The sequence below is a fragment of the Manis pentadactyla genome, chromosome 1, assembly GCF_030020395.1.
Source record: "Manis pentadactyla isolate mManPen7 chromosome 1, mManPen7.hap1, whole genome shotgun sequence".
Lineage (NCBI taxonomy): Eukaryota > Metazoa > Chordata > Mammalia > Pholidota > Manidae > Manis > Manis pentadactyla.
In genome coordinates, this window is record NC_080019.1 from 57,561,090 (window position 1) to 57,588,234 (window position 27,145).

Below are 27,145 nucleotides of genomic sequence, written 5' to 3' on the forward strand. Positions count from 1 at the left end.
CCAGGTGTACCGTTAGGGTTAGTATTTTGGGATGCTGTAGAGGGATGGTATTGTTATGTTTAGACTTAGGTTCTTACACTTACGTTAGGGCGACTTTGCGATTCAGTTCCAGGATTACAGTGAGGCAAGGGTTATATCCAAGGTGATGGTGGAGTTTCAGTCCACAGGTCCGCGATAGGATTAGGGTTATGTAATCTTTAAAGTGTATGGGATGGACCGGGATATGGTACGATTCACATACTCTTCTGATATGAGGACGAAGGCCTGATTGATCTTCATCATCGTGGTGTGGCAAGGTGTACGGTTGAGATAGGGTTATAGTTAGATTCGGATCCATCTCTGATGTGAGTGTGTGTGCACCATTGTGTTTCATTTTTAAGGTGAGGTGTGGGTGACATTAATGCTTAAGGTGAAGTGTCAGAACCTGGCGCCATTGCTAGGGCTGGAATTAGTTGTAAGTTAAGGTGTATGGGGCTGATTGAGTGACAGTTAGAGTTCTGATCCGACTCTGATGTGAGGACAATGGCCAGAGTGTGCTTCAGGATTATGGGGAGGAATGACAGACGTCAATGCTGATGATGGCGGTTCACTTAAAGGGGCCTGGGCTAGGGTTAGAGTTTCCTGAAAGGGAAAGCCTATGCATATGCTACGGTTACAGAGAGAATTTGTGTTCAATTCTGATGTGTGTGCGAGTGTGAGATAGAGGCTCAGATTAATGATGTGCCTCCTAGTCGGCAGCAATTTTGAAGGCGGTGTATCTCGTCCAGGTCTCGGGACTTGGGTTAGGCATAGGTGTTCAGTAAGATTTACAGTATCATAGAGTTAAATTTAGAGTTCGCATCTGACCCTGATGTGAGGGAGATGGCCAGATTGAGCTTCAGGTTTACTTTGCGGCATGACAGACGTTGAAGCTGATGGTGTCGGTTCAGGTAAAGTGGCCAGGGTTAGAGCTATATTACTGTGTTCTGTGAGATGTAGAGGAAGGATAGGGTGATGGACAGACTTAGGGCTTGTCTCTGATGTGAGGGCAAGTTTGAGATTGAGGTTCAGAATTACGGTGAAGCGTGCCTGATGCCAGTGTTTACGGTGAAGGGACAGGTAAAGAGTCATGGCTAGGGTTGAGATTAGTGTGTCGTTCTGCTCTACAGAAAGGATAAGTTAAGGATTAGGGTTAGGGACCAGTCCTGAGGTGAGTGCGCTTCTGAAATTGTGTTTCAGTGTTGTGGAGTGCCCTGTATGATGTTGACGCTGATGTTGTGTGGATAGGCCTAGGATTCATTGCTAGGGTTAAAATTTTGTGTTCTCTCTGTATTCCAGAGTCATTAGCATTAGGAAACAGTTAGTTTCTTGGTCTCATGTGACAGGGAGCACAAGATGTAGGTTCAGGGTTATGGTGTGGCAATGGTGACGTCAATGTTCCATGTAAGGTGTCACGACCACTGGCCAGGGCTAGGGTTAGGGTTAGGTTTTTTGGTAGCTGAAGAGAGAGGGTATTGTTACATTTAGACATAGGGTCCTTCTCTTACGTTAATGCGAATGTGCGATTCAGTTCCAGGAATACATTGAGGCATTATTGATACCCATCGTGATGGTGTAGTTTCAGGCCACAGGTTCACGCTAGGTTTAGGGTTATGAAATCGTTAAAGGGTATGAGGTGGATCGGGATACGGTTCGATTTGCATCCTTCTCTGATATGGGGAGAAGGTCAGATTGATCTTCATCATCGTGGTGTGGCATCGGTGACATCAATGCTGAAGCTGAGGGTTCATGTTAATAGACCTGGGTTAGGGATAAGGTTTTCTGTAAGGAAAAGTCTATGAGGTACATATGGTTATGGACAGAATTAGGGAGCAATTCTGATGTCAGGGCGAGTGTGAGATTGAGTCGCAGGGTCAAGGGAGTCCTAGTTGATATCAAAGGTGAAGGTGAATTATCTGGTCCGGGTCACATCTACGATTAGATTTAGGTGTTCCATAAGGAATACGGGTGTGATAGGGTTACAGTAAGACTTCAGATCTATCTCTGTTTAGAGGGCGAGTGCAAGATTGAGTTTCAAGTTTAAGCTGAAATGTGGGTGACATCAAAGATGACGGTGAAGTGACAGATCCTGGCGACAAGGCTAGGTTTAGCATTAGTTGTAAGGTAAGGAGTATGGGGCAGATGGAGTGACAGTTAGAGTTCTGATCTAACTCAACAGAGTGTGCTTCAGGATTATGGGGAGGAATGACAGAAGTCGATTCTGATGGTTGCTGTTCAGTTAAAATGGCCTGGTCTACGGTTAGGGTTTCCTGTAAGGGAAAATCTAGGCATACGATATGGTTACGGAGAGAATTAGGGTTCAATTCTGATGTGAGTGCGAGGGTGAGATTGAGGCTCAGGGTTCAGATGTGTCTCCTAGTTGGCATCAATGTTGAAGGCGAAGAATCTAGTCCAGGCCTCGGGCCTAGGGTTAGGGTTAGGTGTTCAGTAAGATTTACAGTAACATAGAGTTATATTTAGAGTTCGCATCTGACCCTGATGTGAGGGCGATGGCCAGATTGAGCTTCAGGTTTACAGTGCGGCATGACAGACGTTGAAGCTGATGGTGTCGGCTCAGGTAAAGTGGCCAGGGCTAGAGTTAGGGTACTGTGTTCTGTGAGGTGTACAGGATGGATAGGGTGATGGACAGACTTAGGGCTGGTCTCTGATGTCAGGGCCATTGCGAAATTGAGGTTCAGGATTACGGTGAAGGGTGGGTCATGCCAATGGTCACGGTGAATGGACTGGTCTAAGAGTCATGGCTAGATTTAGGATTAGTGTGTCGTTTTGTTCTACAGAAAGGATAAGTTAAGGATAAAGGTTAGGGTCCAGCCCTGATGTGAATGCGAGTCTGAAATTTCGAATCAGTGTAGAGGAGATCCCTGGGTGTTGTCAATGCTGACGTTGTGTGGATAGGCCCAGAACTCAGTGCTAGGGTTACAATTTTGTGTTCTCTCTGGTTTCCGGAGACATTAGCAGTACGGAAAGTGTAAGGTTCTGGCTCTGGTGTGACGGGGAGCACAAGAGGGTGTATCAGGGTTATGGTGAAGCATGTGTGATGTCCGGGTTCAAGGTGTGATGTCAGGACCCCGGGCCAGGGCTAGGGTTAGGGTTAGGTTTTTGGGAAGCTGTAGAGTGATGGTATTGTTACATTTAGAATTAGGTTCCTTCTCTTACGTTAGGTCGAGTATGTGATTCAGTTCTAGGATTACAGTGAGGCAAAGGTGATACCCAAGGTGATGGTGGAGTTTCAGGCCACATGTCTACACTACAGTTAGGGTTATCTAATCGTTAAAGGGTATTTGGTTTGCGTGGATACGGCTCGATTTTGGATCCTACTCTGACGTGAGGGCGAAGGCCAGATTGATCTTGATCATCATGGTGTGGCATAGGTGACATCAATGCTGATGCTGAGGGTCCACGTTAAGGGACCTCGGTTAGTGGTAGGGTTTACTGTAAGCAAAAGTCTATGTAGAAGATATTGTTTTGGACATAATTAGGGTGCAATTTCAATGTCAGGGCGACTGTGTGATCGAAACACAGGGTAGAGGGAGTAATAGTTGTTATCAATGGTGAAGGCGAAGTATCTGGTCCATGGGTCGGTTCTAGGGTTAGGTTTAGGTGTTCGATAAGGAGTACGGGTGATATAGGGTTACAGTTAGATTCGGATCAATCTCTGATGTGAGGGCGAGTGCAAGATTGAGTTTCAATTTTAAGTTGAAGTGTGGGTGACATTAATGCTCAAGGTGAAGTGTCAGATCCTGACGCCAGGGCTAGTTCTGGTGTTAGTTGTAAGTTAAGGTGCATGGGTCTGATTGAGTGACAGTAAGAGTTCTGATCCGACTCTGATGTGAGGGAAATGGCCAGAATGAGCTTCAGGATTATGGGGAGGAATGACAGACGCCAATTCTGATGGTGGTGGTTCAGAAAAGGTGCCTGGCTAGGGTTAGGGTTTCCTGTAAGGGAAACTCCACGCATACGATACGTTTACGGAGAGAAATTGGGTTCAATTCTGAAGTGAGTGCGAGGGTGAGATTGAGGCTCAGGGTAAAGATGTGCCTCCTAGTAGGCAGCAATGTTAAAGACGGTGTATCTAGTCCAGGGCTCGGGTCTAGGGTTAGGCTTAGGTGTTCAGTAAGATTTACAGGAACATAGAGTTACATTTAGAGTTCGCTTCTGATACTGATGTGAGGGCTACAGCCAGAATGAGCTTCAGGTTTACTTTACAGCATGACAAACGTTGAAGCTGATGGCAAATGTTCAAGTAAAGAGGCCAGGGTTAGACTTATGATATTGTGTTCTCTGAGTTGTACAGGAAGGATAGGGTGATGGACAGACTTAGGGCTGTCCTCTGATGTGAGGTCAAGTTCGAGGTTGAGGTTCAGGATTACGGTGAAGTGTGCCTGTTGTTAATATTTACGCTGAAGGGACAGGTAAAGGGTCATGGCTAGGATTGTGATTAGTGGGTCATTCTGTTCTACAGAAAGGATTAGTTAAGGATTAGGGTTATGGTCCAGCTCTGATATGAGTGCGACTCTGAAATTGCGTTTCAGTGTTGAGGAGGGCCCTGGGTGATGTCGATGGTGACGTGTGTGTGGATAGGCCCAGGACTCAGTGCTAGGGTTAAAATTTTGTGTTCTCTCTGGTTTCCGGAAACATTAGCATTACGGAAAGTGTTAGGTTCTGGGTCAGATGTGACGGGGAGCGGGAGATGGTGGATCAGGAATATCGTGAGGCATGGGTGACATCAGTGGTCAAGGTGAGGTGTCAGGACCACGGGCCAGGTGTACCGTTAGGGTTAGTATTTTGGGATGCTGTAGAGGGATGGTATTGTTATGTTTAGACTTAGGTTCTTACACTTACGTTAGGGCGACTTTGCGATTCAGTTCCAGGATTACAGTGAGGCAAGGGTTATATCCAAGGTGACGGTGGAGTTTCAGTCCACAGGTCCGCGATAGGATTAGGGTTATGTAATCTTTAAAGTGTATGGGATGGACCGGGATATGGTTCGATTCACATACTCTTCTGATATGAGGACGAAGGCCTGATTGATCTTCATCATCGTGGTGTGGCAAGGTGTACGGTTGAGATAGGGTTATAGTTAGATTCGGATCCATCTCTGATGTGAGTGTGTGTGCACCATTGTGTTTCAATTTTAAGGTGAGGTGTGGGTGACATTAATGCTTAAGGTGAAGTGTCAGAACCTGGCGCCATTGCTAGGGCTGGAATTAGTTGTAAGTTAAGGTGTATGGGGCTGATTGAGTGACAGTTAGAGTTCTGATCCGACTCTGATGTGAGGACAATGGCCAGAGTGTGCTTCAGGATTATGGGGAGGAATGACAGACGTCAATGCTGATGATGGCGGTTCACTTAAAGGGGCCTGGGCTAGGGTTAGAGTTTCCTGAAAGGGAAAGCCTATGCATATGCTACGGTTACAGAGAGAATTTGTGTTCAATTCTGATGTGTGTGCGAGTGTGAGATAGAGGCTCAGATTAATGATGTGCCTCCTAGTCGGCAGCAATTTTGAAGGCGGTGTATCTCGTCCAGGTCTCGGGACTTGGGTTAGGCATAGGTGTTCAGTAAGATTTACAGTATCATAGAGTTAAATTTAGAGTTCGCATCTGACCCTGATGTGAGGGAGATGGCCAGATTGAGCTTCAGGTTTACTTTGCGGCATGACAGACGTTGAAGCTGATGGTGTCGGTTCAGGTAAAGTGGCCAGGGTTAGAGCTATATTACTGTGTTCTGTGAGATGTAGAGGAAGGATAGGGTGATGGACAGACTTAGGGCTTGTCTCTGATGTGAGGGCAAGTTTGAGATTGAGGTTCAGAATTACGGTGAAGCGTGCCTGATGCCAGTGTTTACGGTGAAGGGACAGGTAAAGAGTCATGGCTAGGGTTGAGATTAGTGTGTCGTTCTGCTCTACAGAAAGGATAAGTTAAGGATTAGGGTTAGGGACCAGTCCTGAGGTGAGTGCGCTTCTGAAATTGTGTTTCAGTGTTGTGGAGTGCCCTGTATGATGTTGACGCTGATGTTGTGTGGATAGGCCCAGGATTCATTGCTAGGGTTAAAATTTTGTGTTCTCTCTGTATTCCAGAGTCATTAGCATTAGGAAACAGTTAGTTTCTTGGTCTCATGTGACAGGGAGCACAAGATGTAGGTTCAGGGTTATGGTGTGGCAATGGTGACGTCAATGTTCCATGTAAGGTGTCACGACCACTGGCCAGGGCTAGGGTTAGGGTTAGGTTTTTTGGTAGCTGAAGAGAGAGGGTATTGTTACATTTAGACATAGGGTCCTTCTCTTACGTTAATGCGAATGTGCGATTCAGTTCCAGGAATACAGTGAGGCATTATTGATACCCATCGTGATGGTGTAGTTTCAGGCCACAGGTTCACGCTAGGTTTAGGGTTATGAAATCGTTAAAGGGTATGAGGTGGATCGGGATACGGTTCGATTTGCATCCTTCTCTGATATGGGGAGAAGGTCAGATTGATCTTCATCATCGTGGTGTGGCATCGGTGACATCAATGCTGAAGCTGAGGGTTCATGTTAATAGACCTGGGTTAGGGATAAGGTTTTCTGTAAGGAAAAGTCTATGAGGTACATATGGTTATGGACAGAATTAGGGAGCAATTCTGATGTCAGGGCGAGTGTGAGATTGAGTCGCAGGGTCAAGGGAGTCCTAGTTGATATCAAAGGTGAAGGTGAATTATCTGGTCCGGGTCACATCTACGATTAGATTTAGGTGTTCCATAAGGAATACGGGTGTGATAGGGTTACAGTAAGACTTCAGATCTATCTCTGTTTAGAGGGCGAGTGCAAGATTGAGTTTCAAGTTTAAGCTGAAATGTGGGTGACATCAAAGATGACGGTGAAGTGACAGATCCTGGCGACAAGGCTAGGTTTAGCATTAGTTGTAAGGTAAGGAGTATGGGGCAGATGGAGTGACAGTTAGAGTTCTGATCTAACTCAACAGAGTGTGCTTCAGGATTATGGGGAGGAATGACAGAAGTCGATTCTGATGGTTGCTGTTCAGTTAAAATGGCCTGGTCTACGGTTAGGGTTTCCTGTAAGGGAAAATCTAGGCATACGATATGGTTACGGAGAGAATTAGGGTTCAATTCTGATGTGAGTGCGAGGGTGAGATTGAGGCTCAGGGTTCAGATGTGTCTCCTAGTTGGCATCAATGTTGAAGGCGAAGAATCTAGTCCAGGCCTCGGGCCTAGGGTTAGGGTTAGGTGTTCAGTAAGATTTACAGTAACATAGAGTTATATTTAGAGTTCGCATCTGACCCTGATGTGAGGGCGATGGCCAGATTGAGCTTCAGGTTTACAGTGCGGCATGACAGACGTTGAAGCTGATGGTGTCGGCTCAGGTAAAGTGGCCAGGGCTAGAGTTAGGGTACTGTGTTCTGTGAGGTGTACAGGATGGATAGGGTGATGGACAGACTTAGGGCTGGTCTCTGATGTCAGGGCCATTGCGAAATTGAGGTTCAGGATTACGGTGAAGGGTGGGTCATGCCAATGGTCACGGTGAATGGACTGGTCTAAGAGTCATGGCTAGATTTAGGATTAGTGTGTCGTTTTGTTCTACAGAAAGGATAAGTTAAGGATAAAGGTAAGGGTCCAGCCCTGATGTGAATGCGAGTCTGAAATTTCGATTCAGTGTTGAGGAGATCCCTGGGTGTTGTCAATGCTGACGTTGTGTGGATAGGCCCAGAACTCAGTGCTAGGGTTACAATTTTGTGTTCTCTCTGGTTTCCGGAGACATTAGCAGTACGGAAAGTGTTAGGTTCTGGCTCTGGTGTGACGGGGAGCACAAGAGGGTGTATCAGGGTTATGGTGAAGCATGTGTGATGTCCGGGTTCAAGGTGTGATGTCAGGACCCCGGGCCAGGGCTAGGGTTAGGGTTAGGTTTTTGGGAAGCTGTAGAGTGATGGTATTGTTACATTTAGAATTAGGTTCCTTCTCTTACGTTAGGGCGAGTATGTGATTCAGTTCTAGGATTACAGTGAGGCAAAGGTGATATCCAAGGTGATGGTGGAGTTTCAGGCCACATGTCTACACTACAGATAGGGTTATGTAATCGTCAAAGGGTATGGGGTTTGCGTGTATACGGCTCGATTTTGGATCCTACTCTGACGTGAGGGCGAAGGCCAGATTGATCTTGATCATCATGGTGTGGCATAGGTGACATCAATGCTGATGCTGAGGGTCCACGTTAAGGGACCTCGGTTAGTGGTAGGGTTTACTGTAAGCAAAAGTCTATGTAGAAGATATTGTTTTGGACATAATTAGGGTGCAATTTCAATGTCAGGGCGACTGTGAGATCGATTCACAGGGTAGAGAGATTAATAGTTGTTTTCAATGGTGAAGGCGAAGTATCTGGTACATGGGTTGGGTCTAGTTTTAGGTTTAGGTGTTCGATAAGGAGTACGGGTGATATAGGGTTACAGTTAGATTCGGATCAATCTCTGATGTGAGGGCGAGTGCAAGATTGAGTTTCAATTTTAAGTTGAAGTGTGGGTGACATTAATGCTCAAGGTGAAGTGTCAGATCCTGACGCCAGGGCTAGTTCTGGTGTTAGTTGTAAGTTAAGGTGCATGGGTCTGATTGAGTGACAGTAAGAGTTCTGATCCGACTCTGATGTGAGGGAAATGGCCAGAATGAGCTTCAGGATTATGGGGAGGAATGACAGACGCCAATTCTGATGGTGGTGGTTCAGAAAAGGTGCCTGGCTAGGGTTAGGGTTTCCTGTAAGGGAAACTCCACGCATACGATACGTTTACGGAGAGAAATTGGGTTCAATTCTGAAGTGAGTGCGAGGGTGAGATTGAGGCTCAGGGTAAAGATGTGCCTCCTAGTAGGCAGCAATGTTAAAGACGGTGTATCTAGTCCAGGGCTCGGGTCTAGGGTTAGGCTTAGGTGTTCAGTAAGATTTACAGGAACATAGAGTTACATTTAGAGTTCGCTTCTGATACTGATGTGAGGGCTACAGCCAGAATGAGCTTCAGGTTTACTTTACAGCATGACAAACGTTGAAGCTGATGGCAAATGTTCAAGTAAAGAGGCCAGGGTTAGACTTATGATATTGTGTTCTCTGAGTTGTACAGGAAGGATAGGGTGATGGACAGACTTAGGGCTGTCCTCTGATGTGAGGTCAAGATCGAGGTTGAGGTTCAGGATTACGGTGAAGTGTGCCTGTTGTTAATATTTACGCTGAAGGGACAGGTAAAGGGTCATGGCTAGGATTGTGATTAGTGGGTCATTCTGTTCTACAGAAAGGATAAGTTAAGGATTAGGGTTATGGTCCAGCTCTGATATGAGTGCGACTCTGAAATTGCGTTTCAGTGTTGAGGAGGGCCCTGGGTGATGTCGATGGTGACGTGTGTGTGGATAGGCCCAGGACTCAGTGCTAGGGTTAAAATTTTGTGTTCTCTCTGGTTTCCGGAAACATTAGCATTACGGAAAGTGTTAGGTTCTGGGTCAGATGTGACGGGGAGCGGGAGATGGTGGATCAGGAATATCGTGAGGCATGGTTGACGTCAGTGGTCAAGGTGAGGTGTCAGGACCACGGGCCAGGTGTACCGTTAGGGTTAGTATTTTGGGATGCTGTAGAGGGATGGTATTGTTATGTTTAGACTTAGGTTCTTACACTTACGTTAGGGCGACTTTGCGATTCAGTTCCAGGATTACAGTGAGGCAAGGGTTATATCCAAGGTGACGGTGGAGTTTCAGTCCACAGGTCCGCGATAGGATTAGGGTTATGTAATCTTTAAAGTGTATGGGATGGACCGGGATATGGTTCGATTCACATACTCTTCTGATATGAGGACGAAGGCCTGATTGATCTTCATCATCGTGGTGTGGCAAGGTGTACGGTTGAGATAGGGTTATAGTTAGATTCGGATCCATCTCTGATGTGAGTGTGTGTGCACCATTGTGTTTCATTTTTAAGGTGAGGTGTGGGTGACATTAATGCTTAAGGTGAAGTGTCAGAACCTGGCGCCATTGCTAGGGCTGGAATTAGTTGTAAGTTAAGGTGTATGGGGCTGATTGAGTGACAGTTAGAGTTCTGATCCGACTCTGATGTGAGGACAATGGCCAGAGTGTGCTTCAGGATTATGGGGAGGAATGACAGACGTCAATGCTGATGATGGCGGTTCACTTAAAGGGGCCTGGGCTAGGGTTAGAGTTTCCTGAAAGGGAAAGCCTATGCATATGCTACGGTTACAGAGAGAATTTGTGTTCAATTCTGATGTGTGTGCGAGTGTGAGATAGAGGCTCAGATTAATGATGTGCCTCCTAGTCGGCAGCAATTTTGAAGGCGGTGTATCTCGTCCAGGTCTCGGGACTTGGGTTAGGCATAGGTGTTCAGTAAGATTTACAGTATCATAGAGTTAAATTTAGAGTTCGCATCTGACCCTGATGTGAGGGAGATGGCCAGATTGAGCTTCAGGTTTACTTTGCGGCATGACAGACGTTGAAGCTGATGGTGTCGGTTCAGGTAAAGTGGCCAGGGTTAGAGCTATATTACTGTGTTCTGTGAGATGTAGAGGAAGGATAGGGTGATGGACAGACTTAGGGCTTGTCTCTGATGTGAGGGCAAGTTTGAGATTGAGGTTCAGAATTACGGTGAAGCGTGCCTGATGCCAGTGTTTACGGTGAAGGGACAGGTAAAGAGTCATGGCTAGGGTTGAGATTAGTGTGTCGTTCTGCTCTACAGAAAGGATAAGTTAAGGATTAGGGTTAGGGACCAGTCCTGAGGTGAGTGCGCTTCTGAAATTGTGTTTCAGTGTTGTGGAGTGCCCTGTATGATGTTGACGCTGATGTTGTGTGGATAGGCCCAGGATTCATTGCTAGGGTTAAAATTTTGTGTTCTCTCTGTATTCCAGAGTCATTAGCATTAGGAAACAGTTAGTTTCTTGGTCTCATGTGACAGGGAGCACAAGATGTAGGTTCAGGGTTATGGTGTGGCAATGGTGACGTCAATGTTCCATGTAAGGTGTCACGACCACTGGCCAGGGCTAGGGTTAGGGTTAGGTTTTTTGGTAGCTGAAGAGAGAGGGTATTGTTACATTTAGACATAGGGTCCTTCTCTTACGTTAATGCGAATGTGCGATTCAGTTCCAGGAATACAGTGAGGCATTATTGATACCCATCGTGATGGTGTAGTTTCAGGCCACAGGTTCACGCTAGGTTTAGGGTTATGAAATCGTTAAAGGGTATGAGGTGGATCGGGATACGGTTCGATTTGCATCCTTCTCTGATATGGGGAGAAGGTCAGATTGATCTTCATCATCGTGGTGTGGCATCGGTGACATCAATGCTGAAGCTGAGGGTTCATGTTAATAGACCTGGGTTAGGGATAAGGTTTTCTGTAAGGAAAAGTCTATGAGGTACATATGGTTATGGACAGAATTAGGGAGCAATTCTGATGTCAGGGCGAGTGTGAGATTGAGTCGCAGGGTCAAGGGAGTCCTAGTTGATATCAAAGGTGAAGGTGAATTATCTGGTCCGGGTCACATCTACGATTAGATTTAGGTGTTCCATAAGGAATACGGGTGTGATAGGGTTACAGTAAGACTTCAGATCTATCTCTGTTTAGAGGGCGAGTGCAAGATTGAGTTTCAAGTTTAAGCTGAAATGTGGGTGACATCAAAGATGACGGTGAAGTGACAGATCCTGGCGACAAGGCTAGGTTTAGCATTAGTTGTAAGGTAAGGAGTATGGGGCAGATGGAGTGACAGTTAGAGTTCTGATCTAACTCAACAGAGTGTGCTTCAGGATTATGGGGAGGAATGACAGAAGTCGATTCTGATGGTTGCTGTTCAGTTAAAATGGCCTGGTCTAGGGTTAGGGTTTCCTGTAAGGGAAAATCTAGGCATACGATATGGTTACGGAGAGAATTAGGGTTCAATTCTGATGTGAGTGCGAGGGTGAGATTGAGGCTCAGGGTTCAGATGTGTCTCCTAGTTGGCATCAATGTTGAAGGCGAAGAATCTAGTCCAGGCCTCGGGCCTAGGGTTAGGGTTAGGTGTTCAGTAAGATTTACAGTAACATAGAGTTATATTTAGAGTTCGCATCTGACCCTGATGTGAGGGCGATGGCCAGATTGAGCTTCAGGTTTACAGTGCGGCATGACAGACGTTGAAGCTGATGGTGTCGGCTCAGGTAAAGTGGCCAGGGCTAGAGTTAGGGTACTGTGTTCTGTGAGGTGTACAGGATGGATAGGGTGATGGACAGACTTAGGGCTGGTCTCTGATGTCAGGGCCATTGCGAAATTGAGGTTCAGGATTACGGTGAAGGGTGGGTCATGCCAATGGTCACGGTGAATGGACTGGTCTAAGAGTCATGGCTAGATTTAGGATTAGTGTGTCGTTTTGTTCTACAGAAAGGATAAGTTAAGGATAAAGGTAAGGGTCCAGCCCTGATGTGAATGCGAGTCTGAAATTTCGATTCAGTGTTGAGGAGATCCCTGGGTGTTGTCAATGCTGACGTTGTGTGGATAGGCCCAGAACTCAGTGCTAGGGTTACAATTTTGTGTTCTCTCTGGTTTCCGGAGACATTAGCAGTACGGAAAGTGTTAGGTTCTGGCTCTGGTGTGACGGGGAGCACAAGAGGGTGTATCAGGGTTATGGTGAAGCATGTGTGATGTCCGGGTTCAAGGTGTGATGTCAGGACCCCGGGCCAGGGCTAGGGTTAGGGTTAGGTTTTTGGGAAGCTGTAGAGTGATGGTATTGTTACATTTAGAATTAGGTTCCTTCTCTTACGTTAGGGCGAGTATGTGATTCAGTTCTAGGATTACAGTGAGGCAAAGGTGATATCCAAGGTGATGGTGGAGTTTCAGGCCACATGTCTACACTACAGATAGGGTTATGTAATCGTCAAAGGGTATGGGGTTTGCGTGTATACGGCTCGATTTTGGATCCTACTCTGACGTGAGGGCGAAGGCCAGATTGATCTTGATCATCATGGTGTGGCATAGGTGACATCAATGCTGATGCTGAGGGTCCACGTTAAGGGACCTCGGTTAGTGGTAGGGTTTACTGTAAGCAAAAGTCTATGTAGAAGATATTGTTTTGGACATAATTAGGGTGCAATTTCAATGTCAGGGCGACTGTGAGATCGATTCACAGGGTAGAGAGATTAATAGTTGTTTTCAATGGTGAAGGCGAAGTATCTGGTACATGGGTTGGGTCTAGTTTTAGGTTTAGGTGTTCGATAAGGAGTACGGGTGATATAGGGTTACAGTTAGATTCGGATCAATCTCTGATGTGAGGGCGAGTGCAAGATTGAGTTTCAATTTTAAGTTGAAGTGTGGGTGACATTAATGCTCAAGGTGAAGTGTCAGATCCTGACGCCAGGGCTAGTTCTGGTGTTAGTTGTAAGTTAAGGTGCATGGGTCTGATTGAGTGACAGTAAGAGTTCTGATCCGACTCTGATGTGAGGGAAATGGCCAGAATGAGCTTCAGGATTATGGGGAGGAATGACAGACGCCAATTCTGATGGTGGTGGTTCAGAAAAGGTGCCTGGCTAGGGTTAGGGTTTCCTGTAAGGGAAACTCCACGCATACGATACGTTTACGGAGAGAAATTGGGTTCAATTCTGAAGTGAGTGCGAGGGTGAGATTGAGGCTCAGGGTAAAGATGTGCCTCCTAGTAGGCAGCAATGTTAAAGACGGTGTATCTAGTCCAGGGCTCGGGTCTAGGGTTAGGCTTAGGTGTTCAGTAAGATTTACAGGAACATAGAGTTACATTTAGAGTTCGCTTCTGATACTGATGTGAGGGCTACAGCCAGAATGAGCTTCAGGTTTACTTTACAGCATGACAAACGTTGAAGCTGATGGCAAATGTTCAAGTAAAGAGGCCAGGGTTAGACTTATGATATTGTGTTCTCTGAGTTGTACAGGAAGGATAGGGTGATGGACAGACTTAGGGCTGTCCTCTGATGTGAGGTCAAGATCGAGGTTGAGGTTCAGGATTACGGTGAAGTGTGCCTGTTGTTAATATTTACGCTGAAGGGACAGGTAAAGGGTCATGGCTAGGATTGTGATTAGTGGGTCATTCTGTTCTACAGAAAGGATAAGTTAAGGATTAGGGTTATGGTCCAGCTCTGATATGAGTGCGACTCTGAAATTGCGTTTCAGTGTTGAGGAGGGCCCTGGGTGATGTCGATGGTGACGTGTGTGTGGATAGGCCCAGGACTCAGTGCTAGGGTTAAAATTTTGTGTTCTCTCTGGTTTCCGGAAACATTAGCATTACGGAAAGTGTTAGGTTCTGGGTCAGATGTGACGGGGAGCGGGAGATGGTGGATCAGGAATATCGTGAGGCATGGTTGACGTCAGTGGTCAAGGTGAGGTGTCAGGACCACGGGCCAGGTGTACCGTTAGGGTTAGTATTTTGGGATGCTGTAGAGGGATGGTATTGTTATGTTTAGACTTAGGTTCTTACACTTACGTTAGGGCGACTTTGCGATTCAGTTCCAGGATTACAGTGAGGCAAGGGTTATATCCAAGGTGATGGTGGAGTTTCAGTCCACAGGTCCGCGATAGGATTAGGGTTATGTAATCTTTAAAGTGTATGGGATGGACCGGGATATGGTTCGATTCACATACTCTTCTGATATGAGGACGAAGGCCTGATTGATCTTCATCATCGTGGTGTGGCAAGGTGTACGGTTGAGATAGGGTTATAGTTAGATTCGGATCCATCTCTGATGTGAGTGTGTGTGCACCATTGTGTTTCATTTTTAAGGTGAGGTGTGGGTGACATTAATGCTTAAGGTGAAGTGTCAGAACCTGGCGCCATTGCTAGGGCTGGAATTAGTTGTAAGTTAAGGTGTATGGGGCTGATTGAGTGACAGTTAGAGTTCTGATCCGACTCTGATGTGAGGACAATGGCCAGAGTGTGCTTCAGGATTATGGGGAGGAATGACAGACGTCAATGCTGATGATGGCGGTTCACTTAAAGGGGCCTGGGCTAGGGTTAGAGTTTCCTGAAAGGGAAAGCCTATGCATATGCTACGGTTACAGAGAGAATTTGTGTTCAATTCTGATGTGTGTGCGAGTGTGAGATAGAGGCTCAGATTAATGATGTGCCTCCTAGTCGGCAGCAATTTTGAAGGCGGTGTATCTCGTCCAGGTCTCGGGACTTGGGTTAGGCATAGGTGTTCAGTAAGATTTACAGTATCATAGAGTTAAATTTAGAGTTCGCATCTGACCCTGATGTGAGGGAGATGGCCAGATTGAGCTTCAGGTTTACTTTGCGGCATGACAGACGTTGAAGCTGATGGTGTCGGTTCAGGTAAAGTGGCCAGGGTTAGAGCTATATTACTGTGTTCTGTGAGATGTAGAGGAAGGATAGGGTGATGGACAGACTTAGGGCTTGTCTCTGATGTGAGGGCAAGTTTGAGATTGAGGTTCAGAATTACGGTGAAGCGTGCCTGATGCCAGTGTTTACGGTGAAGGGACAGGTAAAGAGTCATGGCTAGGGTTGAGATTAGTGTGTCGTTCTGCTCTACAGAAAGGATAAGTTAAGGATTAGGGTTAGGGACCAGTCCTGAGGTGAGTGCGCTTCTGAAATTGTGTTTCAGTGTTGTGGAGTGCCCTGTATGATGTTGACGCTGATGTTGTGTGGATAGGCCCAGGATTCATTGCTAGGGTTAAAATTTTGTGTTCTCTCTGTATTCCAGAGTCATTAGCATTAGGAAACAGTTAGTTTCTTGGTCTCATGTGACAGGGAGCACAAGATGTAGGTTCAGGGTTATGGTGTGGCAATGGTGACGTCAATGTTCCATGTAAGGTGTCACGACCACTGGCCAGGGCTAGGGTTAGGGTTAGGTTTTTTGGTAGCTGAAGAGAGAGGGTATTGTTACATTTAGACATAGGGTCCTTCTCTTACGTTAATGCGAATGTGCGATTCAGTTCCAGGAATACAGTGAGGCATTATTGATACCCATCGTGATGGTGTAGTTTCAGGCCACAGGTTCACGCTAGGTTTAGGGTTATGAAATCGTTAAAGGGTATGAGGTGGATCGGGATACGGTTCGATTTGCATCCTTCTCTGATATGGGGAGAAGGTCAGATTGATCTTCATCATCGTGGTGTGGCATCGGTGACATCAATGCTGAAGCTGAGGGTTCATGTTAATAGACCTGGGTTAGGGATAAGGTTTTCTGTAAGGAAAAGTCTATGAGGTACATATGGTTATGGACAGAATTAGGGAGCAATTCTGATGTCAGGGCGAGTGTGAGATTGAGTCGCAGGGTCAAGGGAGTCCTAGTTGATATCAAAGGTGAAGGTGAATTATCTGGTCCGGGTCACATCTACGATTAGATTTAGGTGTTCCATAAGGAATACGGGTGTGATAGGGTTACAGTAAGACTTCAGATCTATCTCTGTTTAGAGGGCGAGTGCAAGATTGAGTTTCAAGTTTAAGCTGAAATGTGGGTGACATCAAAGATGACGGTGAAGTGACAGATCCTGGCGACAAGGCTAGGTTTAGCATTAGTTGTAAGGTAAGGAGTATGGGGCAGATGGAGTGACAGTTAGAGTTCTGATCTAACTCAACAGAGTGTGCTTCAGGATTATGGGGAGGAATGACAGAAGTCGATTCTGATGGTTGCTGTTCAGTTAAAATGGCCTGGTCTAGGGTTAGGGTTTCCTGTAAGGGAAAATCTAGGCATACGATATGGTTACGGAGAGAATTAGGGTTCAATTCTGATGTGAGTGCGAGGGTGAGATTGAGGCTCAGGGTTCAGATGTGTCTCCTAGTTGGCATCAATGTTGAAGGCGAAGAATCTAGTCCAGGCCTCGGGCCTAGGGTTAGGGTTAGGTGTTCAGTAAGATTTACAGTAACATAGAGTTATATTTAGAGTTCGCATCTGACCCTGATGTGAGGGCGATGGCCAGATTGAGCTTCAGGTTTACAGTGCGGCATGACAGACGTTGAAGCTGATGGTGTCGGCTCAGGTAAAGTGGCCAGGGCTAGAGTTAGGGTACTGTGTTCTGTGAGGTGTACAGGATGGATAGGGTGATGGACAGACTTAGGGCTGGTCTCTGATGTCAGGGCCATTGCGAAATTGAGGTTCAGGATTACGGTGAAGGGTGGGTCATGCCAATGGTCACGGTGAATGGACTGGTCTAAGAGTCATGGCTAGATTTAGGATTAGTGTGTCGTTTTGTTCTACAGAAAGGATAAGTTAAGGATAAAGGTAAGGGTCCAGCCCTGATGTGAATGCGAGTCTGAAATTTCGATTCAGTGTTGAGGAGATCCCTGGGTGTTGTCAATGCTGACATTGTGTGGATAGGCCCAGAACTCAGTGCTAGGGTTACAATTTTGTGTTCTCTCTGGTTTCCGGAGACATTAGCAGTACGGAAAGTGTTAGGTTCTGGCTCTGGTGTGACGGGGAGCACAAGAGGGTGTATCAGGGTTATGGTGAAGCATGTGTGATGTCCGGGTTCAAGGTGTGATGTCAGGACCCCGGGCCAGGGCTAGGGTTAGGGTTAGGTTTTTGGGAAGCTGTAGAGTGATGGTATTGTTACATTTAGAATTAGGTTCCTTCTCTTACGTTAGGGCGAGTATGTGATTCAGTTCTAGGATTACAGTGAGGCAAAGGTGATATCCAAGGTGATGGTGGAGTTTCAGGCCACATGTCTACACTACAGATAGGGTTATGTAATCGTCAAAGGGTATGGGGTTTGCGTGTATACGGCTCGATTTTGGATCCTACTCTGACGTGAGGGCGAAGGCCAGATTGATCTTGATCATCATGGTGTGGCATAGGTGACATCAATGCTGACGCTGAGGGTCCACGTTAAGGGACCTCGGTTAGTGGTAGGGTTTACTGTAAGCAAAAGTCTATGTAGAAGATATTGTTTTGGACATAATTAGGGTGCAATTTCAATGTCAGGGCGACTGTGTGATCGAAACACAGGGTAGAGGGAGTAATAGTTGTTATCAATGGTGAAGGCGAAGTATCTGGTCCATGGGTCGGTTCTAGGGTTAGGTTTAGGTGTTCGATAAGGAGTACGGGTGATATAGGTTTACAGTTAGATTCGGATCAATCTCTGATGTGAGGGCGAGTGCAAGATTGAGTTTCAATTTTAAGTTGAAGTGTGGGTGACATTAATGCTCAAGGTGAAGTGTCAGATCCTGACGCCAGGGCTAGTTCTGGTGTTAGTTGTAAGTTAAGGTGCATGGGTCTGATTGAGTGACAGTAAGAGTTCTGATCCGACTCTGATGTGAGGGAAATGGCCAGAATGAGCTTCAGGATTATGGGGAGGAATGACAGACGCCAATTCTGATGGTGGTGGTTCAGAAAAGGTGCCTGGCTAGGGTTAGGGTTTCCTGTAAGGGAAACTCCACGCATACGATACGTTTACGGAGAGAAATTGGGTTCAATTCTGAAGTGAGTGCGAGGGTGAGATTGAGGCTCAGGGTAAAGATGTGCCTCCTAGTAGGCAGCAATGTTAAAGACGGTGTATCTAGTCCAGGGCTCGGGTCTAGGGTTAGGCTTAGGTGTTCAGTAAGATTTACAGGAACATAGAGTTACATTTAGAGTTCGCTTCTGATACTGATGTGAGGGCTACAGCCAGAATGAGCTTCAGGTTTACTTTACAGCATGACAAACGTTGAAGCTGATGGCAAATGTTCAAGTAAAGAGGCCAGGGTTAGACTTATGATATTGTGTTCTCTGAGTTGTACAGGAAGGATAGGGTGATGGACAGACTTAGGGCTGTCCTCTGATGTGAGGTCAAGTTCGAGGTTGAGGTTCAGGATTACGGTGAAGTGTGCCTGTTGTTAATATTTACGCTGAAGGGACAGGTAAAGGGTCATGGCTAGGATTGTGATTAGTGGGTCATTCTGTTCTACAGAAAGGATAAGTTAAGGATTAGGGTTATGGTCCAGCTCTGATATGAGTGCGACTCTGAAATTGCGTTTCAGTGTTGAGGAGGGCCCTGGGTGATGTCGATGGTGACGTGTGTGTGGATAGGCCCAGGACTCAGTGCTAGGGTTAAAATTTTGTGTTCTCTCTGGTTTCCGGAAACATTAGCATTACGGAAAGTGTTAGGTTCTGGGTCAGATGTGACGGGGAGCGGGAGATGGTGGATCAGGAATATCGTGAGGCATGGTTGACGTCAGTGGTCAAGGTGAGGTGTCAGGACCACGGGCCAGGTGTACCGTTAGGGTTAGTATTTTGGGATGCTGTAGAGGGATGGTATTGTTATGTTTAGACTTAGGTTCTTACACTTACGTTAGGGCGACTTTGCGATTCAGTTCCAGGATTACAGTGAGGCAAGGGTTATATCCAAGGTGATGGTGGAGTTTCAGTCCACAGGTCCGCGATAGGATTAGGGTTATGTAATCTTTAAAGTGTATGGGATGGACCGGGATATGGTTCGATTCACATACTCTTCTGATATGAGGACGAAGGCCTGATTGATCTTCATCATCGTGGTGTGGCAAGGTGTACGGTTGAGATAGGGTTATAGTTAGATTCGGATCCATCTCTGATGTGAGTGTGTGTGCACCATTGTGTTTCATTTTTAAGGTGAGGTGTGGGTGACATTAATGCTTAAGGTGAAGTGTCAGAACCTGGCGCCATTGCTAGGGCTGGAATTAGTTGTAAGTTAAGGTGTATGGGGCTGATTGAGTGACAGTTAGAGTTCTGATCCGACTCTGATGTGAGGACAATGGCCAGAGTGTGCTTCAGGATTATGGGGAGGAATGACAGACGTCAATGCTGATGATGGCGGTTCACTTAAAGGGGCCTGGGCTAGGGTTAGAGTTTCCTGAAAGGGAAAGCCTATGCATATGCTACGGTTACAGAGAGAATTTGTGTTCAATTCTGATGTGTGTGCGAGTGTGAGATAGAGGCTCAGATTAATGATGTGCCTCCTAGTCGGCAGCAATTTTGAAGGCGGTGTATCTCGTCCAGGTCTCGGGACTTGGGTTAGGCATAGGTGTTCAGTAAGATTTACAGTATCATAGAGTTAAATTTAGAGTTCGCATCTGACCCTGATGTGAGGGAGATGGCCAGATTGAGCTTCAGGTTTACTTTGCGGCATGACAGACGTTGAAGCTGATGGTGTCGGTTCAGGTAAAGTGGCCAGGGTTAGAGCTATATTACTGTGTTCTGTGAGATGTAGAGGAAGGATAGGGTGATGGACAGACTTAGGGCTTGTCTCTGATGTGAGGGCAAGTTTGAGATTGAGGTTCAGAATTACGGTGAAGCGTGCCTGATGCCAGTGTTTACGGTGAAGGGACAGGTAAAGAGTCATGGCTAGGGTTGAGATTAGTGTGTCGTTCTGCTCTACAGAAAGGATAAGTTAAGGATTAGGGTTAGGGACCAGTCCTGAGGTGAGTGCGCTTCTGAAATTGTGTTTCAGTGTTGTGGAGTGCCCTGTATGATGTTGACGCTGATGTTGTGTGGATAGGCCTAGGATTCATTGCTAGGGTTAAAATTTTGTGTTCTCTCTGTATTCCAGAGTCATTAGCATTAGGAAACAGTTAGTTTCTTGGTCTCATGTGACAGGGAGCACAAGATGTAGGTTCAGGGTTATGGTGTGGCAATGGTGACGTCAATGTTCCATGTAAGGTGTCACGACCACTGGCCAGGGCTAGGGTTAGGGTTAGGTTTTTTGGTAGCTGAAGAGAGAGGGTATTGTTACATTTAGACATAGGGTCCTTCTCTTACGTTAATGCGAATGTGCGATTCAGTTCCAGGAATACAGTGAGGCATTATTGATACCCATCGTGATGGTGTAGTTTCAGGCCACAGGTTCACGCTAGGTTTAGGGTTATGAAATCGTTAAAGGGTATGAGGTGGATCGGGATACGGTTCGATTTGCATCCTTCTCTGATATGGGGAGAAGGTCAGATTGATCTTCATCATCGTGGTGTGGCATCGGTGACATCAATGCTGAAGCTGAGGGTTCATGTTAATAGACCTGGGTTAGGGATAAGGTTTTCTGTAAGGAAAAGTCTATGAGGTACATATGGTTATGGACAGAATTAGGGAGCAATTCTGATGTCAGGGCGAGTGTGAGATTGAGTCGCAGGGTCAAGGGAGTCCTAGTTGATATCAAAGGTGAAGGTGAATTATCTGGTCCGGGTCACATCTACGATTAGATTTAGGTGTTCCATAAGGAATACGGGTGTGATAGGGTTACAGTAAGACTTCAGATCTATCTCTGTTTAGAGGGCGAGTGCAAGATTGAGTTTCAAGTTTAAGCTGAAATGTGGGTGACATCAAAGATGACGGTGAAGTGACAGATCCTGGCGACAAGGCTAGGTTTAGCATTAGTTGTAAGGTAAGGAGTATGGGGCAGATGGAGTGACAGTTAGAGTTCTGATCTAACTCAACAGAGTGTGCTTCAGGATTATGGGGAGGAATGACAGAAGTCGATTCTGATGGTTGCTGTTCAGTTAAAATGGCCTGGTCTACGGTTAGGGTTTCCTGTAAGGGAAAATCTAGGCATACGATATGGTTACGGAGAGAATTAGGGTTCAATTCTGATGTGAGTGCGAGGGTGAGATTGAGGCTCAGGGTTCAGATGTGTCTCCTAGTTGGCATCAATGTTGAAGGCGAAGAATCTAGTCCAGGCCTCGGGCCTAGGGTTAGGGTTAGGTGTTCAGTAAGATTTACAGTAACATAGAGTTATATTTAGAGTTCGCATCTGACCCTGATGTGAGGGCGATGGCCAGATTGAGCTTCAGGTTTACAGTGCGGCATGACAGACGTTGAAGCTGATGGTGTCGGCTCAGGTAAAGTGGCCAGGGCTAGAGTTAGGGTACTGTGTTCTGTGAGGTGTACAGGATGGATAGGGTGATGGACAGACTTAGGGCTGGTCTCTGATGTCAGGGCCATTGCGAAATTGAGGTTCAGGATTACAGTGAAGGGTGGGTCATGCCAATGGTCACGGTGAATGGACTGGTCTAAGAGTCATGGCTAGATTTAGGATTAGTGTGTCGTTTTGTTCTACAGAAAGGATAAGTTAAGGATAAAGGTAAGGGTCCAGCCCTGATGTGAATGCGAGTCTGAAATTTCGATTCAGTGTTGAGGAGATCCCTGGGTGTTGTCAATGCTGACGTTGTGTGGATAGGCCCAGAACTCAGTGCTAGGGTTACAATTTTGTGTTCTCTCTGGTTTCCGGAGACATTAGCAGTACGGAAAGTGTTAGGTTCTGGCTCTGGTGTGACGGGGAGCACAAGAGGGTGTATCAGGGTTATGGTGAAGCATGTGTGATGTCCGGGTTCAAGGTGTGATGTCAGGACCCCGGGCCAGGGCTAGGGTTAGGGTTAGGTTTTTGGGAAGCTGTAGAGTGATGGTATTGTTACATTTAGAATTAGGTTCCTTCTCTTACGTTAGGGCGAGTATGTGATTCAGTTCTAGGATTACAGTGAGGCAAAGGTGATATCCAAGGTGATGGTGGAGTTTCAGGCCACATGTCTACACTACAGATAGGGTTATGTAATCGTCAAAGGGTATGGGGTTTGCGTGTATACGGCTCGATTTTGGATCCTACTCTGACGTGAGGGCGAAGGCCAGATTGATCTTGATCATCATGGTGTGGCATAGGTGACATCAATGCTGATGCTGAGGGTCCACGTTAAGGGACCTCGGTTAGTGGTAGGGTTTACTGTAAGCAAAAGTCTATGTAGAAGATATTGTTTTGGACATAATTAGGGTGCAATTTCAATGTCAGGGCGACTGTGAGATCGATTCACAGGGTAGAGAGATTAATAGTTGTTTTCAATGGTGAAGGCGAAGTATCTGGTACATGGGTTGGGTCTAGTTTTAGGTTTAGGTGTTCGATAAGGAGTACGGGTGATATAGGGTTACAGTTAGATTCGGATCAATCTCTGATGTGAGGGCGAGTGCAAGATTGAGTTTCAATTTTAAGTTGAAGTGTGGGTGACATTAATGCTCAAGGTGAAGTGTCAGATCCTGACGCCAGGGCTAGTTCTGGTGTTAGTTGTAAGTTAAGGTGCATGGGTCTGATTGAGTGACAGTAAGAGTTCTGATCCGACTCTGATGTGAGGGAAATGGCCAGAATGAGCTTCAGGATTATGGGGAGGAATGACAGACGCCAATTCTGATGGTGGTGGTTCAGAAAAGGTGCCTGGCTAGGGTTAGGGTTTCCTGTAAGGGAAACTCCACGCATACGATACGTTTACGGAGAGAAATTGGGTTCAATTCTGAAGTGAGTGCGAGGGTGAGATTGAGGCTCAGGGTAAAGATGTGCCTCCTAGTAGGCAGCAATGTTAAAGACGGTGTATCTAGTCCAGGGCTCGGGTCTAGGGTTAGGCTTAGGTGTTCAGTAAGATTTACAGGAACATAGAGTTACATTTAGAGTTCGCTTCTGATACTGATGTGAGGGCTACAGCCAGAATGAGCTTCAGGTTTACTTTACAGCATGACAAACGTTGAAGCTGATGGCAAATGTTCAAGTAAAGAGGCCAGGGTTAGACTTATGATATTGTGTTCTCTGAGTTGTACAGGAAGGATAGGGTGATGGACAGACTTAGGGCTGTCCTCTGATGTGAGGTCAAGTTCGAGGTTGAGGTTCAGGATTACGGTGAAGTGTGCCTGTTGTTAATATTTACGCTGAAGGGACAGGTAAAGGGTCATGGCTAGGATTGTGATTAGTGGGTCATTCTGTTCTACAGAAAGGATTAGTTAAGGATTAGGGTTATGGTCCAGCTCTGATATGAGTGCGACTCTGAAATTGCGTTTCAGTGTTGAGGAGGGCCCTGGGTGATGTTGATGGTGACGTGTGTGTGGATAGGCCCAGGACTCAGTGCTAGGGTTAAAATTTTGTGTTCTCTCTGGTTTCCGGAAACATTAGCATTACGGAAAGTGTTAGGTTCTGGGTCAGATGTGACGGGGAGCGGGAGATGGTGGATCAGGAATATCGTGAGGCATGGGTGACTTCAGTGGTCAAGGTGAGGTGTCAGGACCACGGGCCAGGTGTACCGTTAGGGTTAGTATTTTGGGATGCTGTAGAGGGATGGTATTGTTATGTTTAGACTTAGGTTCTTACACTTACGTTAGGGCGACTTTGCGATTCAGTTCCAGGATTACAGTGAGGCAAGGGTTATATCCAAGGTGATGGTGGAGTTTCAGTCCACAGGTCCGCGATAGGATTAGGGTTATGTAATCTTTAAAGTGTATGGGATGGACCGGGATATGGTTCGATTCACATACTCTTCTGATATGAGGACGAAGGCCTGATTGATCTTCATCATCGTGGTGTGGCAAGGTGTACGGTTGAGATAGGGTTATAGTTAGATTCGGATCCATCTCTGATGTGAGTGTGTGTGCACCATTGTGTTTCATTTTTAAGGTGAGGTGTGGGTGACATTAATGCTTAAGGTGAAGTGTCAGAACCTGGCGCCATTGCTAGGGCTGGAATTAGTTGTAAGTTAAGGTGTATGGGGCTGATTGAGTGACAGTTAGAGTTCTGATCCGACTCTGATGTGAGGACAATGGCCAGAGTGTGCTTCAGGATTATGGGGAGGAATGACAGACGTCAATGCTGATGATGGTGGTTCACTTAAAGGGGCCTGGGCTAGGGTTAGAGTTTCCTGAAAGGGAAAGCCTATGCATATGCTACGGTTACAGAGAGAATTTGTGTTCAATTCTGATGTGTGTGCGAGTGTGAGATAGAGGCTCAGATTAATGATGTGCCTCCTAGTCGGCAGCAATTTTGAAGGCGGTGTATCTCGTCCAGGTCTCGGGACTTGGGTTAGGCATAGGTGTTCAGTAAGATTTACAGTATCATAGAGTTAAATTTAGAGTTCGCATCTGACCCTGATGTGAGGGAGATGGCCAGATTGAGCTTCAGGTTTACTTTGCGGCATGACAGACGTTGAAGCTGATGGTGTCGGTTCAGGTAAAGTGGCCAGGGTTAGAGCTATATTACTGTGTTCTGTGAGATGTAGAGGAAGGATAGGGTGATGGACAGACTTAGGGCTTGTCTCTGATGTGAGGGCAAGTTTGAGATTGAGGTTCAGAATTACGGTGAAGCGTGCCTGATGCCAGTGTTTACGGTGAAAGGACAGGTAAAGAGTCATGGCTAGGGTTGAGATTAGTGTGTCGTTCTGCTCTACGGAAAGGATAAGTTAAGGATTAGGGTTAGGGACCAGTCCTGATGTGAGTGCGCTTCTGAAATTGTGTTTCAGTGTTGTGGAGTGCCCTGTATGATGTTGACGCTGATGTTGTGTGGATAGGCCCAGGATTCATTGCTAGGGTTAAAATTTTGTGTTCTCTCTGTATTCCAGAGTCATTAGCATTAGGAAACAGTTAGTTTCTTGGTCTCATGTGACAGGGAGCACAAGATGTAGGTTCAGGGTTATGGTGTGGCAATGGTGACGTCAATGTTCCATGTAAGGTGTCACGACCACTGGCCAGGGCTAGGGTTAGGGTTAGGTTTTTTGGTAGCTGAAGAGAGAGGGTATTGTTACATTTAGACATAGGGTCCTTCTCTTACGTTAATGCGAATGTGCGATTCAGTTCCAGGAATACAGTGAGGCATTATTGATACCCATCGTGATGGTGTAGTTTCAGGCCACAGGTTCACGCTAGGTTTAGGGTTATGAAATCGTTAAAGGGTATGAGGTGGATCGGGATACGGTTCGATTTGCATCCTTCTCTGATATGGGGAGAAGGTCAGATTGATCTTCATCATCGTGGTGTGGCATCGGTGACATCAATGCTGAAGCTGAGGGTTCATGTTAATAGACCTGGGTTAGGGATAAGGTTTTCTGTAAGGAAAAGTCTATGAGGTACATATGGTTATGGACAGAATTAGGGAGCAATTCTGATGTCAGGGCGAGTGTGAGATTGAGTCGCAGGGTCAAGGGAGTCCTAGTTGATATCAAAGGTGAAGGTGAATTATCTGGTCCGGGTCACATCTACGATTAGATTTAGGTGTTCCATAAGGAATACGGGTGTGATAGGGTTACAGTAAGACTTCAGATCTATCTCTGTTTAGAGGGCGAGTGCAAGATTGAGTTTCAAGTTTAAGCTGAAATGTGGGTGACATCAAAGATGACGGTGAAGTGACAGATCCTGGCGACAAGGCTAGGTTTAGCATTAGTTGTAAGGTAAGGAGTATGGGGCAGATGGAGTGACAGTTAGAGTTCTGATCTAACTCAACAGAGTGTGCTTCAGGATTATGGGGAGGAATGACAGAAGTCGATTCTGATGGTTGCTGTTCAGTTAAAATGGCCTGGTCTACGGTTAGGGTTTCCTGTAAGGGAAAATCTAGGCATACGATATGGTTACGGAGAGAATTAGGGTTCAATTCTGATGTGAGTGCGAGGGTGAGATTGAGGCTCAGGGTTCAGATGTGTCTCCTAGTTGGCATCAATGTTGAAGGCGAAGAATCTAGTCCAGGCCTCGGGCCTAGGGTTAGGGTTAGGTGTTCAGTAAGATTTACAGTAACATAGAGTTATATTTAGAGTTCGCATCTGACCCTGATGTGAGGGCGATGGCCAGATTGAGCTTCAGGTTTACAGTGCGGCATGACAGACGTTGAAGCTGATGGTGTCGGCTCAGGTAAAGTGGCCAGGGCTAGAGTTAGGGTACTGTGTTCTGTGAGGTGTACAGGATGGATAGGGTGATGGACAGACTTAGGGCTGGTCTCTGATGTCAGGGCCATTGCGAAATTGAGGTTCAGGATTACGGTGAAGGGTGGGTCATGCCAATGGTCACGGTGAATGGACTGGTCTAAGAGTCATGGCTAGATTTAGGATTAGTGTGTCGTTTTGTTCTACAGAAAGGATAAGTTAAGGATAAAGGTAAGGGTCCAGCCCTGATGTGAATGCGAGTCTGAAATTTCGATTCAGTGTTGAGGAGATCCCTGGGTGTTGTCAATGCTGACGTTGTGTGGATAGGCCCAGAACTCAGTGCTAGGGTTACAATTTTGTGTTCTCTCTGGTTTCCGGAGACATTAGCAGTACGGAAAGTGTTAGGTTCTGGCTCTGGTGTGACGGGGAGAACAAGAGGGTGTATCAGGGTTATGGTGAAGCATGTGTGATGTCCGGGTTCAAGGTGTGATGTCAGGACCCCGGGCCAGGGCTAGGGTTAGGGTTAGGTTTTTGGGAAGCTGTAGAGT